This window comes from Patiria miniata, unplaced genomic scaffold (assembly GCF_015706575.1).
Source record: "Patiria miniata isolate m_02_andy unplaced genomic scaffold, ASM1570657v1 HiC_scaffold_5, whole genome shotgun sequence".
Taxonomy (NCBI): Eukaryota; Metazoa; Echinodermata; class Asteroidea; order Valvatida; family Asterinidae; genus Patiria; species Patiria miniata.
The window spans coordinates 29,964,044-29,982,433 of NW_024037072.1; positions in this window are offsets into that span (position 1 = coordinate 29,964,044).

Sequence of the window (18,390 nt, forward strand, 5' to 3'; positions counted from 1 at the left end):
TTCCTTTTTTTTTATACGATGCTTGAAATTATGCAGACGAAAATACATGGTTTGCAACTTTGAAGTACACAGTAGCTTACAATTTGTAAAAACAAGAGTATATATATATTTTTTTAATCCTTATAAGCTTAACAACTTTTGCTCAAATAATTCAGGGGGAAAGGGGCCAGGAATCGCCTCAGATTGCACCACAGAGCATCTAGAATCCAAAATTTCCTGGGGCCCTTAAGCGGGCCCCGGACCCCACGCCGTAAGGGCTTCGCGCTCCGCGCTCGCATTAGTTCTCGGAGCAAATGCTCTAAAGGTGTGCCCCCCGTCTAAAGAAATCCTGGATCCGCGCCTGCAGCATTGGAACGACGCCAAATTAGTTGCTGCGCGCGCGGTTGCTATAATTCGTTGGATCAGTGCGCAACATCGCGTAAAGCTGCAATTCAAAACAATTCGAAACATGATTTAGCAACTTTTGATTTTAAATTGAGATCCTAGAATGCTGTTTTTCTCGGAATTTGAAGCTGAAGCTGAGCTGAAACTTCATCAAGTAAGTTGTTCAGTATCCTTCATTAGATTTTGAACACTTTTGTTGCTTCAAACGAACAAAATGCACTAATTACAAATGATGGACTATAGCTTTAAAGATATAGTCCATCATTTGTAATTAGTGCATTTTGTTCGATGAAGATGAACATAAGTGATTATTCAGGGTCGGATAATATATTTCATCATTTGGAAAACGTTTATTTCGACACTCGGACATCGCAAATGTTCAACGTGTGCCATTTCATTTGTTTTTGGCATGACATCTGAAACAGGAAATATTTATCAAACTTTCAGCAAAACCATTCCTTAGGAAAGATATACTTTCAGATATAAAAAACACACAAATACTCAAGTATACAACATTTCTCTCTTCATATTTTATTTGTCTTTATTGAAACAAAATGCCGTTATTTTCCAGCTGGTGGAATTATATTTTTTTAGATTGTGTCAGTGTAAGAAAACAACTGTTCGTTGGAATTCAATTTTTGATTTCTTTTTATATGGCTATTTATATGTTTGAATTAATATTTTATTCCTCATTTATTATTGATTAGATTCATATTGAGGAGACCGTGTACCAAAATCTCGTTTGGCTTTCATCAAAAAGTTTTCGGAAGATGTGGTCCCGAACCAAAAATCAAATGTGACATTTCATAGTTCATTTTAAAGATAAAGATATGATGCTCGTTGTTAGCATACAGTTATGAAGTTCTCACTTAGAATTCAATAATTAAAGGCCAAAAATGTAGGATCATGAATTCGACGCCAGTTCCAACACAGAGCCCTGCAAATTTGAACGCAGCCCAGGCAGTAATGTGCTGTTAAGGTAACATTGCAATGACGACCTGGACGATGCACCCTCGAGGATGCCACTTGCAAGCGGGGGACTTTGGGGTTAAATTATTGAGAAGGCACTCAATGTGTTTTAACAATACAAAATAACCCATTTTTGCCTTTCCACAAAAATCTGATTGGGGCAAAGGAGGGGAGGGAGAAAGGGGACGTTCCCTATACCCCCCCCCCCCCCCCCCCCCCCCCCCCCCCGTATAGCTACTGCAGGGCACCATCAGTTATGTCTCAGTGCCATACGTGCTCCAGATGTGAACACATTACCATGACCCACAACAAATAGGATGGAACGCATTTTAGCAGTCTGTTCAGAGGTGTGAGAACATTATTCAACATCCGCAGCGAGTGAGTCGTCGGCATTGGGTTATCCAATACATGGTTCAGATGAATCGGTTATGCGGAATGCCTTTCACTATCAACATCCCGACAAAGAGGCTTCTTGGGCACTCAAGCCTTTCTGTGTTTTTATCTAGTAACGTGATATGTAGAAATCTGGGGCACATCCAGCTCAAGAAGGGGGTTAGCTCTCAAGGGGGAGGGAGGGGGGGTTAACAGGCATGTGCTACCATCTTCTACATTATTTTCCATCTTTTTTTGCGGCCCGAATAGTTTTGACAGTGTATTTAGTAAATAATATTTGCCTATGCTTATCTCGTCCATATTGGGCCCAGAATTCTACCAAATTACACCCACAATTTTAACTTTATATACATTTTTAGTTAATAATATTTTAACAATTTTAACTCGTATTCATAATAAATTAGTTTACTTTGACACAAGAATGTAATCTTATTGTTAAAACTCATTTAGTGCAGGTTCCCCCTATAAAGTGCCCCGTGCAAATATAAAACCAGATACGCCACTCATTTGAAAACATTATTTCCAGCCAGAATCAGGTCATCTCAGGCAGGTCTAATCCAAGCCTCTACCTTGTGGTTCTTGCAAACGGCTATACTATTCGCAAAAAAACCGCGAATCAACCATCGTCGCCGCGAATGTTTCGTAAACGTCAAATTGCGTCGTCTGCGAAACCCTCATGGTCAGTGTTATTGCATATTAGCCACGTGTTAAATCGTTCCCCCGGCAATATAAATGGACTGCAGTTAGTTCTGTTATTGTGCCCAAAAAGGAGAAAGAGAACATTAGTCACACTGAATGAGCACGTTGCCTGCTTTACAAGCAAGGTCGGGTTTTTTTATTAAATGATCGATGTAAAGGCATTCATGATAATGGCCGGCGGCCGGCCGACACAGGGTTTTACGATGCAAGAACATGTTTTTCTTCGAACTCTTGTCCTTCAGGACTCATATTTCTAATTGAGTCTTGCTATGACATTCGATGATATTTATTTTCAATAAGGTACCGCTGCAAAACAAGGCATGTAACAATAAGGCTGGGGAAAAGAAATCTCTAACATTCTATGAAAAAAATATATATATATATCAGTTTTAAAATGTAGTCACAAATAGTAAAAATATATAAATAAAAAAATAATAATAATAAGTATTACCCTGGATTGGACATTTTGGAAGACATCGCAAAGACTTGTGCACAACATTTTTCAAACTGAAATGTGCCCTAACCCAATATTCCTTGTCCTTTTTCCACGAATTTCGGTTTTCTTACTAATTAGACCCCGAGCAACAAATATAACCTAATTGCGACAACAAAATTGTGCCTCTAAAGGGGGGCTGTGACATTAGGGAGACATGACAATGTCTCCCTAATGACCGATGTCTCCCATCAGGCGAAGAAATTACGATAACGTGTCTCCTTAGTGGTACCTTTACACGTATAATAGTAATTATAATAAAATAAATGAAGAGGTTCAATAAATTCAGAATTGTCATGCAATTTTGATGCAACATTGTTACTTCTACAATTTCCTTCGTTGAGCTGAACATGGAAAATTCTTGAAGTAGGGCCTATAATAAAAAAAAAAGTAACACATGAACCGTTGTTGTGCATCACGATGTACGTGAGTCGTGTTCACCGCTCCCGTCAGAAAGTATTACCAGCTAATAAGCATGTCACATTTAACATTGGGGCTAAGGTGCTAGCTATCAATCTTGAACTTAAAATTAAAGTGTTCAATAAAAGGTGACAAATAAAAAGATAGTAATAATATTAAATAACAATATGATAAATAATGATAATAATAATAAAATAGTAAAAAATGAATCATCACAGTACACATCTTTATTGGTTTTTGTTAATTTTTTTTGCTGTTGAGGTTTTGATGTCATTTGAAATTTCAATATTCATCACAGAGCAAAACAGTGATGTCATCTTACGAAGGCGCGCTTGAACTGCTAGGGAAGCAGTCGCTGCTAAAGATTTGGTCGGGTACTCTGCTCAGTTTCAGTTTATTTTTCAATGAGCCCACAAAGTAATAAACTCTTAAGATTTAAGAATTTAAGGTTGAATTTGCAGAACCAAAAAATCATGTTGGGTTCTCAAGTAAACAAAAGGAAAGGGACCTTTTAACGGAAATTATATAGATATGGACGGAATAAAATCGCACGATAAAAAACCATGCGTGAGATATCCATGTAACTCGATAACCAAATCACTTAGTTTATTTGTTGTGGTAATCAAAACTGATTGACAGCTGGTAACGAGGTCGCATGTATGCAATTCCCTTTTAATGTAATTCTGCATGTTCGAGAAAACAGAGGGGCATAAATATGGACTGTCTGCTGATGGTCTCAGGGCGATACAGCAACTTCGGATTGCAAATTTAATGCTGATAGACAAATGGGATCGAGTCTCAGGGCGATACGGCAACTTCGGATTGCAAATTTAATTAGGGTTTTTGTACCTTCTTCTCAGAAAAAAGGAAGAAAACAATTAGACTTTTTCAGGACGTGCATTGGGTTTCGCTAAAAGAATATGTATATATATATTTTTATATGTAGTTCGGTATGTTGGCGTAACCAAAAAGTGCCACGAGAACTGATCGGCCAAGATGCCAAAATGACTTTCATTGGGCGATACAGCAATAAAATGACCCGAGAACAATTTAATTTGATCGGGACGTGTCGTTGAATGAGAAAAAACGTTTGAAATGTACTGACCGTGCTATTTTTGAGATTTCCTATTTACCTTTTAATGAATCACAAAGGGAAACGGACTGTATAGGTGTATGCATACAATTCATTAAATTGAATACCGAAATGGATTGAAGTCAATTACTTTGTCCAACTTTATAATTACATACATTACTTTTTGAAGCGTTTGTTTTTGCAATAGAATGTTCTTCATTTTTGAAAGAGGCATGAAAAAATAACCGGCCCACATTTAATTTTGGAATATTTTCTTTACAAATTTCGAATACTTTACGGCCCGAATGTTGTTCCGCTCGCGCAGACTGTAGACTGGTTTCCAACTCCCTATCAGAATTGATACCATAGGGCAGGAATAACCACTTTACTCGCGGGGCGGATTTGTTCGTTCTTAAAGTAACCAAATAAATAACCAAAATAAGTCTCGTTTGCAGACACACACACCCACATACAAATCGTTAAAATTGAAGAAAACTTTAAATTTGTCGAAGAGCATGGACATATCATCTCTTCGTGTTAATGTTTTATTCGTGATATTTACCTAAGCAATTGAGTCTGTGAAAATGGCAGTGCCCCATTAATTTGGAGAGCAATAGTGATACACTCGTTTGATTTCGTTACCTTCAAAGGCGTAAATTGCCACTCGCCCTCAATTCAATTTGAAATTTAATTCTTTCCAATAGCGATTGTGTTGCATGCCACTCCTTTGTGCCCTCTTCTTGTAGACGAGATGACTTCTTGTTTGGAGTAGTGCAACGAATCTATGTCAAATTCTAGCATGCTTCATAATGAAATGACATTAATGTAATTTATGCAATAGTGGCAGTATTTAGGTCACAATTTACTGCCAATCACACGAGCTAAAAAAGCTGACTTCACAGTAAAGTTCATCGCACTAAACCAATATTTGAGTCGTGCTTAAGACGGAAAAATCTCTTAAGAAGAGTTGCAATCAAGTTTCCTACGGAATGCCCCCCTCTCATTACTCGAGTATCCATTTTTTTAAACGGCATTCTCACATGGGACACTGGATTTAGTTGATGCAAAATCTCAGCCAATCCGTTGACACTCTCCTAATCTTGACACTCTCCTTTCAAAATGAAAGAATACCAGGAAAAGGAACCCCACACGGTATCAGGTCTAGTCCTATATACTTCTCTAAAAAAAAAATCGGATGGTGTGTTATAAAACTTGTTTCATAAAATGATTTCCTCTTCAAAAACAAAAGTTACAACGCATAATTCGAGAGCGAGTGTTTTCCCCCCTAAAACACTTTATTATAGTTCACGTCATCTCTCAATTGTTTACGGCAAAAAAAAGCTCGGGGAAATTTGTCAGAGTCGAACTTTAGTGTCTACTTGCTTTGGGTGAAACAAGTACAACCCAGAGGTACGCAAATCCCCCTCCTCTCATCCCCCGCCCCCGTCACATCTCATCTCAACCCCGTTGCCGTAGTACATACGTACCGTCAACGAGCTGTATTACGAGCTAAAACTTATCGTTACTTCAGACTCTACCCAATCTCTTGATCGAAGACAATTAATAATGTAACAAGAGCGATATATTTTGACTGTTTTTCCCCGTGACGTTCACCTGTAGCAGCTGGTCAATTGCATCGGGTATAGCTTTTTATAGCCAGCCCCCCCCCCCCTCTCACAAAACAACAGAACAAATATCTTAATAGTAATTTGACCCGGGAACTGAGGTGAGTTCAAACACAGTGACTCAACATTCGATATTCAGCATATACACAACCTGTCATTACGATAGGTCAGATACTCTTTCAATAATGTTTCCTCCATTTGTGTATGCTTTATGACGCCTTGAAATGATACAGCAGTGCAATTAAGCCACCCACATGAATTCTTGAGAGCTGGGAATAGAACAGATGCCGCAAAATGTTCTGTCTGATATACAGCCAGGTCTGTCTGAAGAGGCTTATAGTTCCGAAATGATAGCACTTGGAAGCAATTGAGTTCATGGGCGTCGCGAGGGGGGGGGGGGGGGCAAGGGACACTTGCCCCCCCCCCCCTCCCCCGGAAAAGCAAAAAAAAAAAGAGGCGCGAAGTCATAGTGGTGTAAATTTAATGGGTTGGGGGGCAAAATGTCCCCGCCCCCCTTTGAAACTAATAAATCGAGAATTTGTTGAGAAATACAAGAATTTTTTGGGAAAAATATGTTTTGCCCCCCTCTAGAAAAAATCCTGGCGACGCCCATGATTGAGTTAACAGTAAATCAAACACCCGTCAATGATTAAACAAAAAAATCAACTAGTTTGCAATGTATTCGGCGCAGATGGTGTAGAACTTAAGAAAATTGCTATGCTATTTATAATGTTTACGTCGATGTTGTCTGATTTATGTTTCAACCAAACGCCTGACTTATAAGATTGACGATAACTGGGAATAACTGAGAAACAATTTGTTTTCGTGGGGTATCATTGTTCCCTGCTGCGAAGTTCAGATTACCAATTTGTTCCACTGGTTTTCGTCTTTATCCTGACCTGATACCAGTTAATCTCTTCAGTTACCAGTTGAACGACGAAAGTGGGTTCAGTCTGGTCAAAAATCCTTACTCGGTTTCATCAGATCAAAGAGCATCGTTAGGAGTCCACTACATTTTAAGGGTTTTGTCGGGAAAATTAAGGGAATATTCACAAAAAGTTTCATTCATACGTCCTGCTAATGATTCGTAATGATATTAAAAAAGGCAAAATGTCACCGTATAATATAATCAAGAATTTTCTCCCTTTTGCGGGGGGGGGGGTGCCACCCAAGAATGTGTTCCGCAAGGCACTTAATTACGCTTGATAGGTTTCATGTTTGCCTCAGAATTCGAAAACCGTCGGGCAGTTTAAATTTGGTTAAAGTTCACCAGTCCTCAGATCGTTAAAGTATAATCTTCCAGTGTTAATGCTTTGGCCATTTATTTAAATGTCCATCGAGAACATTAAACCGGCCATTTAATGAAGGTTCAGGATGAAAACGAATCCACGATATAATATTTCCCTTTAGGGCATTATAGAGTCCATCCGCTTTCCAGGATCGATGTTCTTGGGTGAATGATAAAACCAGATGTGGCTTATAATATCTCACGATTTATAACTTCAGGGCAGTCGATATAAGACCTATGTCTCGTTCCTAGGCTCTGCTTTCTACCTCTATATATTAATCGAGAGAGTAGAAGTGCACTGCTCGATGCCATGGGAACGAGGTTGCGATTTGACAAGCGTGATTTATCCCACGTGACTCGCTCTCGGGCAATAAGGATCGTCAGCCGGATGTTTTTGAAATGAAAGAAATTACACGGGTTGGGAGGCGGTCAATGACCCTTTCTTGGTGATAAATTACCATTGGGATACGACCAACACTAATAATAGAGTCACTCGATATTCATAAATGTAGGGCGTGTACAAAACCATCTTACCAAGCCAGTGTATCAAGGGATCTACGATAGTATATACGTCGGGGTGATTTACATCACCCCGACGCAAAATTCCATCTTATTAGTAGTTAATGCAGTACCGGCTGCTATTAGATTCAAACCGTTAGCTCGGTGGTCGAGTGGTAAGACGTCTGCACTAGAAAGCAGGAGGTAGTGGGTTCGAGTCCCACCCGAGTGATTTTCCAACTTTCACTCGGGAGGTAACACACTGAGTACACAGTGTTTATACGTCGGTGAAGGGCAAAACCTAATTTGATTTACATCACCCCGACGCAAAATTCCATCTTATTAATATCAAGGGATCGTTATGCATAATTGCACCAACATAATATCTAAGGAGGGTGTTCGTGCTTGCTCCTTGGCTCTGGCCAAGGCAGGACACACGACTCCTCCCATCAGTGATGTTGGCACCCTCATGAGACTCATACTAACGAAGAACAATTTTTCCTTCCTTAGTGAACACTATCTACAGGTACACGGCACTGCAATGGGCACTCGCATGGCCCCGTCGATGGCTTGCCTCTTCATGGGTGACCTCGAAGAACGCATTCTTGCCTCGGCCCCATGTCGCCCTTGGATCTGGTGGAGATATATTGATGATGTTTTCTTCATCTGGACCAGTGATGAGGACAGTCTCTTGACCTTCACTAACCACATCAATTCCTTCCACAGAACCATCAAATTCACATCGGAGTTCTCGGCTCACCAAACCCACTTTCTGGATGTCACCGTCCGCAAGCAAGGCAACTCACTAACCACTGACCTGTATTCCAAACCCACAGACACCCACCAGTACCTCCACTCCTCCAGCTGTCACCCCAGGCACTGCAAAACTGGCATAGCGTTTAGCCAGGCACTCAGACTCAGAAGAATTTGTTCTAATGATTCCGATTTCTCCCGCCATACACAGATACTGAAGAACAACTTGGTGGCCAGGGGTCACAGCTCTCGCCAAGTTCATCGTGCCATTGCCAGAGCTAAAGCTATCCCCAGAAATCTAGCTCTCACGGGAAAGGCCCCTGATGCCATGGCCAAACCCATGATTCCCTTGGTTACCACGTTTCACCCCAATCTCCCTCCCCTCCGCAAAATCACTAATGACAATCATCATATCCTCCATAGTTCAGATCGCCTTGCCCGCGCCATCCCCAACGGCCCCACATTGGCTTACAGGCGTCCTCGAAATCTACGGGACTTGATTGTTCGAGCTGAAGTCCCATCCTTAGATGCATCCCCTCCCACCCAGCATGGTACTTTCAAGTGCAGTTCCAGATGTGTTGTCTGCCAAATTCATATCCAGGAGTCTGACTCCTTTTCTGGCCACTCTTCTGTCACTACCCACAGAACCATTGGTAACATCACTTGTAACACCTCTAATGTCATATATCTCATTTCTTGCAGGGTCTGTGGAGTGCAGTATGTAGGTGAGACTAAGAATACGCTCAAGAAGCGTTTCTATGCCCATCGGTCAACGGTCAACACCAAGAAACTAGACACCCCTGTTGGTCATCACTTCAACCTGCCTAACCACTCCATTTCTGATATGATTTTGCAGGGTATTGAATCTCTTGGCCATCGCAAAGAGTCAGTTCGCCTCAGCAGAGAGAAGGTGTGGATGAATCGTCTTCGAACTATTCAACCACATGGTCTCAACATCCAACTTGGAAATGATTAATCCTTTTCTTCCTCCATTGTCCTCTGTTACAGATAATCCATCTGGTCTTCCTTGTTTGTGTTTACACATCTCCCGCCATCTTTCATCCCTTTCCACCTCAACACTGTTCCCCCCCCCCGCATCATCCCTTCACTCTCACACTCTTTTGTCCGTTCCCACTCCCTGTGACCTTTGATCCTTCCCCTTTCTGGTCCCTCCCCTGTTTACTCCAGACCCCTTGTGGTTTGCCATCTCCCTTTGTTTCTTTGTTCTCTCATCCACCCTCCCCTGCATCTTTCCACACCTTTCCCTCCTAATCCTCCTTTTGTGTTTCTTCTTTCAGCCCTGCATGTTTGTGTGCATCCCCATGTTAATGTATGTATCTCTGTCATTTCTGTTTTAGCCTCTGAAGAAGAACTTGCTAAGTTCGCAACGTCAGGCCACATTAATTTTAAGATGAACATATTAACTACATAGATTTCTTATGTCAATCTGAATGACAAACGAAGACTAACCTATGCAGTCTCTTCTGCATGTGAAAAATAAACTAACAAGCGATTTGCCTTTACTTAATTAAGACTTTTTCGTTTTAATTTTCGATTTACATTCATGATTTTTGTTAAATAAAAGTTGGTTTTTGAATCCCTCAAATCCTCCGCGTGCAAACAACTTATTTACATGGCATTCATGAGGTTTGCTGCGCCCATAACAGGATGGCGGGATTTAATTGAGGGTGCCGGCCGGCGGATCGTCCTAGCCCCAGAATAATCTTGTGGGAAAAATTTTCAGCTTGATATGAGGGGTTCGGGGGATTTTCCTCCGAGATACAGTCAATCGTTGGTCTGTTAATAAATTCCCAGCTTACTGACCGTACATAACAGTGTTGGAGGTCTTGAAGCCGGCCTCGGCCTCGAGGCCGGCCTCGGCCTCGGCCTTGGCCTCGGAGTGCAAGGCCTCGGCCTTGGCCTCGGCCTCGGAGCCTTCCGGCCTAGGCGAATCGGTCGAGGCCGGCTCGAGGCCGCCCATTTTGATGTGTTTTCTATTCTAATTAATTTTAATTTTTTACCGTATCAAACCCTCGAGATTTTGCCGCAGTGGGTTCCGTGAAAAGAACGCATATACAATATACGCACGAATGAACTGGAAATGGATGCATTGAACGTACTCACGTACGTCGCATCTTCGCCTAGCCTGCGCTTCAGTTTTCCACGTGCGTGCAAGCGTTATAACTGTTACCGCGTGCCAGACTACATAAGTCTGGCACCAATCCCATCTGCGTACAATAACATGTGGTAGTTGCCTAGTCTAATTTGATTGATTTATTTCACCCCGACGCAAAATTCCATCTTATAATTGCCTAGTCTGGTTGCAGTGTTGTGCAAAATTTTCCCGTTTCGCCTCTGTACCCCGACCTTTAAAAATGATTTGCGGCAAGGTGCGGCAAGCTTAATCATTTCTTTTTTATAGGCCACTGTTTCAGTACAAGTCTGAACTTTCTGGGTACGATCGAGTGTACTAGTCCGTACCATTTTTTTCGCATAAAGATATGATAAAAACAGTTACGATTTATCAAGTAGATTTTATTTTTACACGGTGATTTAAATGAAAGTTCCGGCTCACACGGTAATGTTTGGCGCAAATGGTCGATAAGGAAAGCGCGATTTCAGAATTCGTTTTTCCATCCAAATGAATGCAAAGTTCTGAATGAATATTTTGATAATAGGAGTCAGTATTCCTCGTGGTACCAGGATACTTTTTTTTATATTTTTAGAGCCATGTTGATACTTATTACATGTATAAGCACGGTTTGAAATTGACTAATTTTGCCTGGTTACAGATATGATATACGGCCAAAACCTCTGGACTCTCTACCTCTTGCCATGATCTTAAAATTCTTCGAAGCCATTGGATTCAAATCGGATGATCCGAGAATTCGTGGTCATTTTGATGAACTGAGTGATATCATGCACGCATGTTCCGTGTTGCCGTGTTGTTTGGAGCGGGATTGGCCATTGCCAGACTTTGTCTGGTACCGCGGAATTAACCGTGATAATGCGTGGACACTTATGGGTGCACACCGGTAAATCGATCCGCCAAGCTCATGAATAAAAGTTATACCCTCAAAATATTCTATATTAGAGAGTTCTGAGCGCCGTAAACTTGGGGAATTGAAGAGATATGGTAATGAACCTCTGGCCCGGACTTGGGGCTTCCAATTCTGAGCATTTTGGATGCTATTGGGCTCGAAAGTGGCGCTATTTTGCCATGTTGTGGAGGGATCGTTTTTCAAGATGGCTACTTTTCCGCTTATGGGAAAATAGGGGTCGTCTTCTTTGGGTGAAAATATCTCAAAAAGTCAATGGTCAACCCACCAAAAATTGAAAAGAAAACAAAAGATGACATGTTGATTATCATTTTTCTGTGCAGCTTGAATACCTGTGAGAGTTTTGAGTATTGTTAAAAGAATTTTGAAGTATGGGCATTTAGCACTAGTGTCTATGGGAGTTTATTTGCAGGTATGCACCCTTATCCCATTGTTATGTGTGGAGCGGGATTGGAACTATGCTTTGCCCGTGCGTAACGGCGGGCCGTCTGGCATTGTCTGGTCGCATCGCGGTGTTTGCTCGGCGCGCGCCTGGACAGTGCGAAGGTCGGGGGGGGGATCGTAACATTTTGGTTATGAGTGGTAAAAACCTGATTCAAAAATCAAGTTGTTGTTTATTTAATGGGGATTCCTATGATAGTAAGCGTTTTGAAAATAAGATTTATAAAACATGCTAAAAGTAAATAATGTAAATCTTACAGAATAGAAACTCAAAATTTGGCCATTTAAATTGTTGCATCTCCAAAGGGCAAACACCTATGAGCCTGATTCAAACACCATTGATTTTGTTGTGAAATTTGCTTTTCAGTGGTACAAAACTTGAGATTTCTTTCTTTAAAAAATAAAATTTGCCGGACTCCCTACAAGAGGAAACCCATTGCAAGCTGTAAATTTGTAAGCCAGGCACTCCAAAACTCAGTGAATTCAACTAAAAAGATGTTAAAACTCCAACATCATCTTAGCCTTGTTTTAGTAATTTATATTTTATTACGTGCTTTGATAGCTGGCCTCGGCCTCGGCCTTGGCCTCGGAGGTGGTGGCCTCGGCCTTGGCCTTGGCCTCGCGGTTGTGGCCTCGGCCTTGGCCTCGGAGGTTGTGGCGTCGGCCTTGGCCTCGGCCTTGGCCTTGGCCTCGGAGGTTGTGGCCTCGACTACAACACTGGTACATAATTAAAAAGATTTTCAGTTTCTTTTTCTTGTATTTTTTTCGCTTGAGGATTTCGTGTATAAGCTAGCTGAGATCTTCACACAGCGAAGAATATGCGAGTAGACAGTTTAGTTCAAATCTTGCGCCATTTTTTGTCATCAGTATTTGCCTTCAGGGGATGGAAGTTGGCCTACGTTAGTGGCTTTCTTTATTTGTTTCATACTGCACCACAAATAACAAATTGTAAGAATTTCTCTTTGACTTCATTACCTTTTTATTTATATTATTCATAGTTTATCTTATTCAGTCTGAGCATGGAGAGTTAGTTGTTACCGGTACTAGTTTTGCTTTTGTCGTTTTGAATCAGGTGCATTTGAATGAACAAATAATGGCCGAATACACTCGTTGTAAAAGTAATCCAGCAACTCACTCGTTGTCTTGACAACACATAGCGAAATGATTGTTCGTGATAAGGTTCGAAAAAAAAATTGACACCAGTCTGACCAGAAGACGCTTTGAACATTAGTTGTATGCTTACCATTCAAATCGGGCGACTCACCTTGTTAAATAAAGTACTCCTTGTCATTCATGTCACAGTTCCCAAATCTCAGTGGTAAAAAGGTCGCAATTGCTGAAGAATGGTAATAATCGACGCTCTCTCCTACCTACTTGTCGTGCACACTGTCTGTCCTCACGTACTACAGAGCATGATGTGATGACTAAAAGTCATCAGTCATTCGCAGAAGGTAATTCTGCACAGCGTTTGTGTTCAATGAAAATACCGTATTTCTTAGCCAGATTTGAAGAATTTCTCTCTCTTTAATTTCGCAGTAAATCCCTCAGACGCGGTGGTGTTAACGGTTAATGTTTTGGAAAATGCTTCACTGCGATAACTTGGACCGTGCCGCGCGGCGAGGCAGACCCGTTAAACTCTGCCGTCAGTCTAGACGAACAGCTTGCCATTGACTGCACCCGATGATGCCCATGGCTTGGTATAATCGAGTTACTATGGGAGAAATATACGCCGATTCTCATGACGTTGTCTCCGCTTCAACACTCCACGCTTACCAATTGATAATGGCTCGTGTAACGACTCTGTAACACCGACCAGCTGTGTCACTGAAAGGGCTAGAAAACAGGGATCGGCCGTGGATTGCTCCAATCATGTCCCGGGGATCATCGTTCCAATCATAATTTCATTTTAGTCAGTTGGGTTTGGAATCAAATTTAACATGTAGATGTACAGGCAATATTGCAAATAGAGCTTTGTTTGACGAGAGCGTTATATTTCGAAATGTATACTATTCACTCTAATTATTAATTCATTCTTTTGTTTAGATTAAAGGAGTTTGCGGGGAAAGGCAAACTGAAACGAGAAAGCAACCTTTATTACTATTGATTGTTTTACGGGGAGTGTGAGCCTTACATTACGAGTTGGAATATGAGGGGTACCAGTTTGCGGGGACGCCATTTGTAGGCCACAAAATTAGAAAAACTGGTGACAGAGCGCGAAAGTCCAATATGTACGGCTCTGGGGAGAATAAGGGTGACTCTATGCTATTTTCCATAAAACAAAATAAAAAATATAAGTGGACTGTTCCGGATTGTGATATTATTAGTCTGGTTCCCTGATCTGACAATCCCCCAACGCCCTGACGTCTAAATTGTAGGTCAGGTAACCGCCACCGGGCTAAAAATAAACATGATGGCCCTACTCCAAAGCTCGGCTCCGTTTCCAGTTTGGCTTTATCATTGAAAAGGTTTTAACGTTCCGATCAAATAAAAAAAACGTGCTTCTTATATCATACAGTTTGATATACAGTTTTATGTTTCAGTGATAATAATTTACTAATGTTGAGCTGGAATCTTCAAATTTAGGCTAAAAGGATCCCAAATAACAGACGAAGCTGAAATGGACACGACGCCGAGTTTTGTAACCGTCGTCAGATTCAAAATAGTACGTGACGCAGCAAAGCTCGCCCCGTGTACGATCGGAGTATACGTGATACACAGAGTCGCCTTTGAATTTCAGGTTTTCTGAATGCAAGCAATGAATTTTAATTATTATTATTATCATTATCCTTTTTTTCCCTTTTTTTAACACCAAGTCGGCAGCCACTATAATGTGTCTGAAGAGACCGGCTTACAATAGTATAACATTATTGATATAAAACATATAAATAAAAGACATATAAAACATATTTTTAAAAAAAGGAGATTCATCAAAAGAGTACGAGAACATGGATTATACAATATTTAAAAAGTTGATAAGGTATTAAAACTAAACCATATCTGAAATAATGATAGCTTAAAACTGGATCAGGCTTATTAAAAAAAAAACAGAGCGATGTTAAAACGCATGTATATTAAAACTCATTTAAAAAAAAAAAATTAATTCAAGTGGCAGGTAAATAAAATATTTTTTTATACCCGGAAATATCTGGGCGCTATCCGAGTTTGTCAACGAAATGCTTTCGGCAAACTTCGGACATTTTCGGAAATGGGACGCATGCCTCCCGCTTTTGGTCACGTGCCGTTATATATAGTAAAGCGGTTACCTGACCTAAGGCCGTGTCCGAAAGTTGTGGCTGCGGCTGAAAATAACACGTGCACTTAGGGAAGTCACTGGCTTGTGGCTACAGCCACTTTCCATAGACGTGTGTTATTCCAGGCCGCAGCCAGTTGGTTCGGACACGGCCTAAGATTCATCAGAAATATAATCTTTTGTACGGAAGCTTGAACTGCCTTCCGCGATACCGCGTTACCGTGATAATTTATCACAGAAATCCGGAATTCAAAGATAATTCCTTCCGCGATACCGCGTTACTGCGATAATTTATCACAGAAATCCGGAATTCAAAGATAATTCCTTCCTCGATACCGCGTTACCGCGATAATTTATCACAGAAATCCGGAATTCAAAGATAATCCCTTCCTCGATACCACGTTACCGTGATAATTTATCGTCGTAATCCGGAATTCAGAGATACCTATTCCTCGATACCGCGTTACCGTGATAATTTATCGCAGAAATCCGGAATTCAAAGACAAATCGGTAACGAGGAAGGAATTATCTTTGAATTCCGGATTTCTGTGATGATTATCGCGGTAACGCGGTATCAAGGAAGGATTTATCTTTGAATTCCTGATTTCTGTGATAATTATTGCGATAACGCGGTATCGCGGAAGAATTTATCTTTGAATTCCGGATTTCTGTGATAAGTTATCGCGGTAACACGGTATCGAGGAAGGATTTATCTCTGAATTCCGGATTTCTGTGATAAAATATCACGGTAACGCGGTATCGAGGAATAGGTATCTTTGAATTCAGGATTTCTGTAATAAATTATCACGGTTACGCGGTATCGCGGAAGGCAATTCAAGCTTCCGTACTTTTGCTCTGGGAACCAGACTATGCTATTATAAGGAGACCTCTGTAATTCTTGGCGGCGCTATAGCCTTAACGAAACCGGAGATGCGGTCCAACAGTTTTGTCATTTTCTCTCAATTTTTCCAGGATTTCTCGCATTTGTCTTCAGGAAAAGTCACTGAAATCGTCAAGGGTATTGCTTCGTGCGCACGAGTTTTTATTTCGTACCCCAAAAATTCAGTTACTTTTCCCGAAGACAAATGGGACAAATCCTTGAGAAATTGAGAGAAAACTGTTTGGACCCCTGTATATTTTCAATGGGCCGTTTTCGCTTTCTACCCTCGGGCCCATTTTATGCGCTGCGTGAATGAAGTTGAATTTATTAGGGAACTATTCATTATTCGCGATTAAGATCAACACTCACAAAAATTGAAAATAATTTGATGACGAATACATGTATCGCCTGAATAACGGCATCTAGCCCCCTTTAAACATGACCTCATTAAATTCAGCATGTAGGTCGGGCAAACAAAAGCATTCTGATATAGCCAAGGGAACTGGACAATGAACATGGCAGATGGCGTTCAATAATTCAGTTTTAACTCCAAGAAAAAAATGAGCATCAGCAACTGGAACGCTTTTTATTTGTTGACATGAACATCAATGATGAATAATTATGATTATGCGTATAAAATGAAACTTGCCTACTGGCAATGTAATTGCATTGCACTTAAATATCACCATCGACAAGAAATAGGAATTATGTCATTTTCGGAGGCAAAATGATGTTGTGTACCACTACAATGAAGCAAGTGAAGGTGTATGTGTGTACATGCATTACATTCACTGTGTGGACTTCCAAACGTAAAGAGGTCTACATAAACCAGGTAGCAGGGACGTTGTGTGAACTTTCCCACGTCTACACAAGGTTTCCCCTCTCTGGAAAACAGCATTTTGGCTTTAGGTTTATCAGTGGCAAAATGAAGAGAAACACTAAAGGGAATCATGAAAAAAATGGGTTGAAAGAGTTTTCACAGTTTAAGAAAGATGATTTTTTTTTTTTCAATGTTTTTTCTTAACTACACGAAAACAAAGGAATGTCCACATTAAGTATGTATAACTAACATGACAGGGGTGAATGTAGAATGGAATCTTGTGAAGGAAGTGGCCTATGACCTGTGTATAAAGCATCTGGCTGCAGCTGTTCAAGACCGCAGTTAGACAATGTGCGCAAATGTTATCCGAAAACTTCCCATTGCGCACATTCCATACCGGATGTGATTTCTGTTTCATTGCGGACGACCATGTGGGCAAAATTTTGAGCGTAGCATTAATCTCGTACCCCAGGGTGTCGAGCAGTACGCGCCCATCACTACCTGCTCTCTCACCCTGGTATTGGATCATTTGCATGTGCAAGATTTTTGAACACGTATGCAAATGAGGAATAGTCTGGTGCCAGCATGTGCGATACATTAGCGTTTGTTTTTGTATGCGGTGTCTGGGGTAAAAACACAGTCAATTCGTAGCATCGCGAGCATGGCGTGAGTTACGAAAACACGATTTTTATTCAATTAAACTGTTAAGATCTTAACGAAACAATATGCAGTATCACATGTCATATTAATACATGTATTAACAAACTGGAAGGGAAATTAATATTTTCGAGAAGGCGTGGACGAATGATCGCGAAAACACGTACTGCACGTTGTGAATAACAACACCAAGTACACGATAAAAATCCATTACTAGCCAATTGCGGTATCGAATCAGGATACAGGAAGAAAGTTTACTATCCAGGGTTTACTATTGGAAACACGGTTGGAAATAAAGTAAGCACTGGAAACGAGGTTGTGACCTTGATGACACGCAGGTCACTGGTACGGTCACGCAAAATTAGTCCAACCAACTGAGCGTGAATTCACTCGGAGTATCCCAGCGTCCTGTTTGCACATGCAGGGTGCACGCCTGTAAATAGGCCAAAAATCTGTCCGCCGAGCTCATGAATAAAAGTTATACCCTCAAAATATTCTATATTAGAGAGTTCTGAGAACCATGGAATTGGGGAATTGAAGACATACGTGGCACTGAACCTCTGGCCTGGACTTGGAGCTTCCAATTCTGAGCATTTTGGATGCAATCGGGCCCGAAAGTGGCGCTATTTAGCCATGTTGTGGAGGGATTCTCCACACTTTTCCAGTTTGGGAAACATCATTCGTTTTAG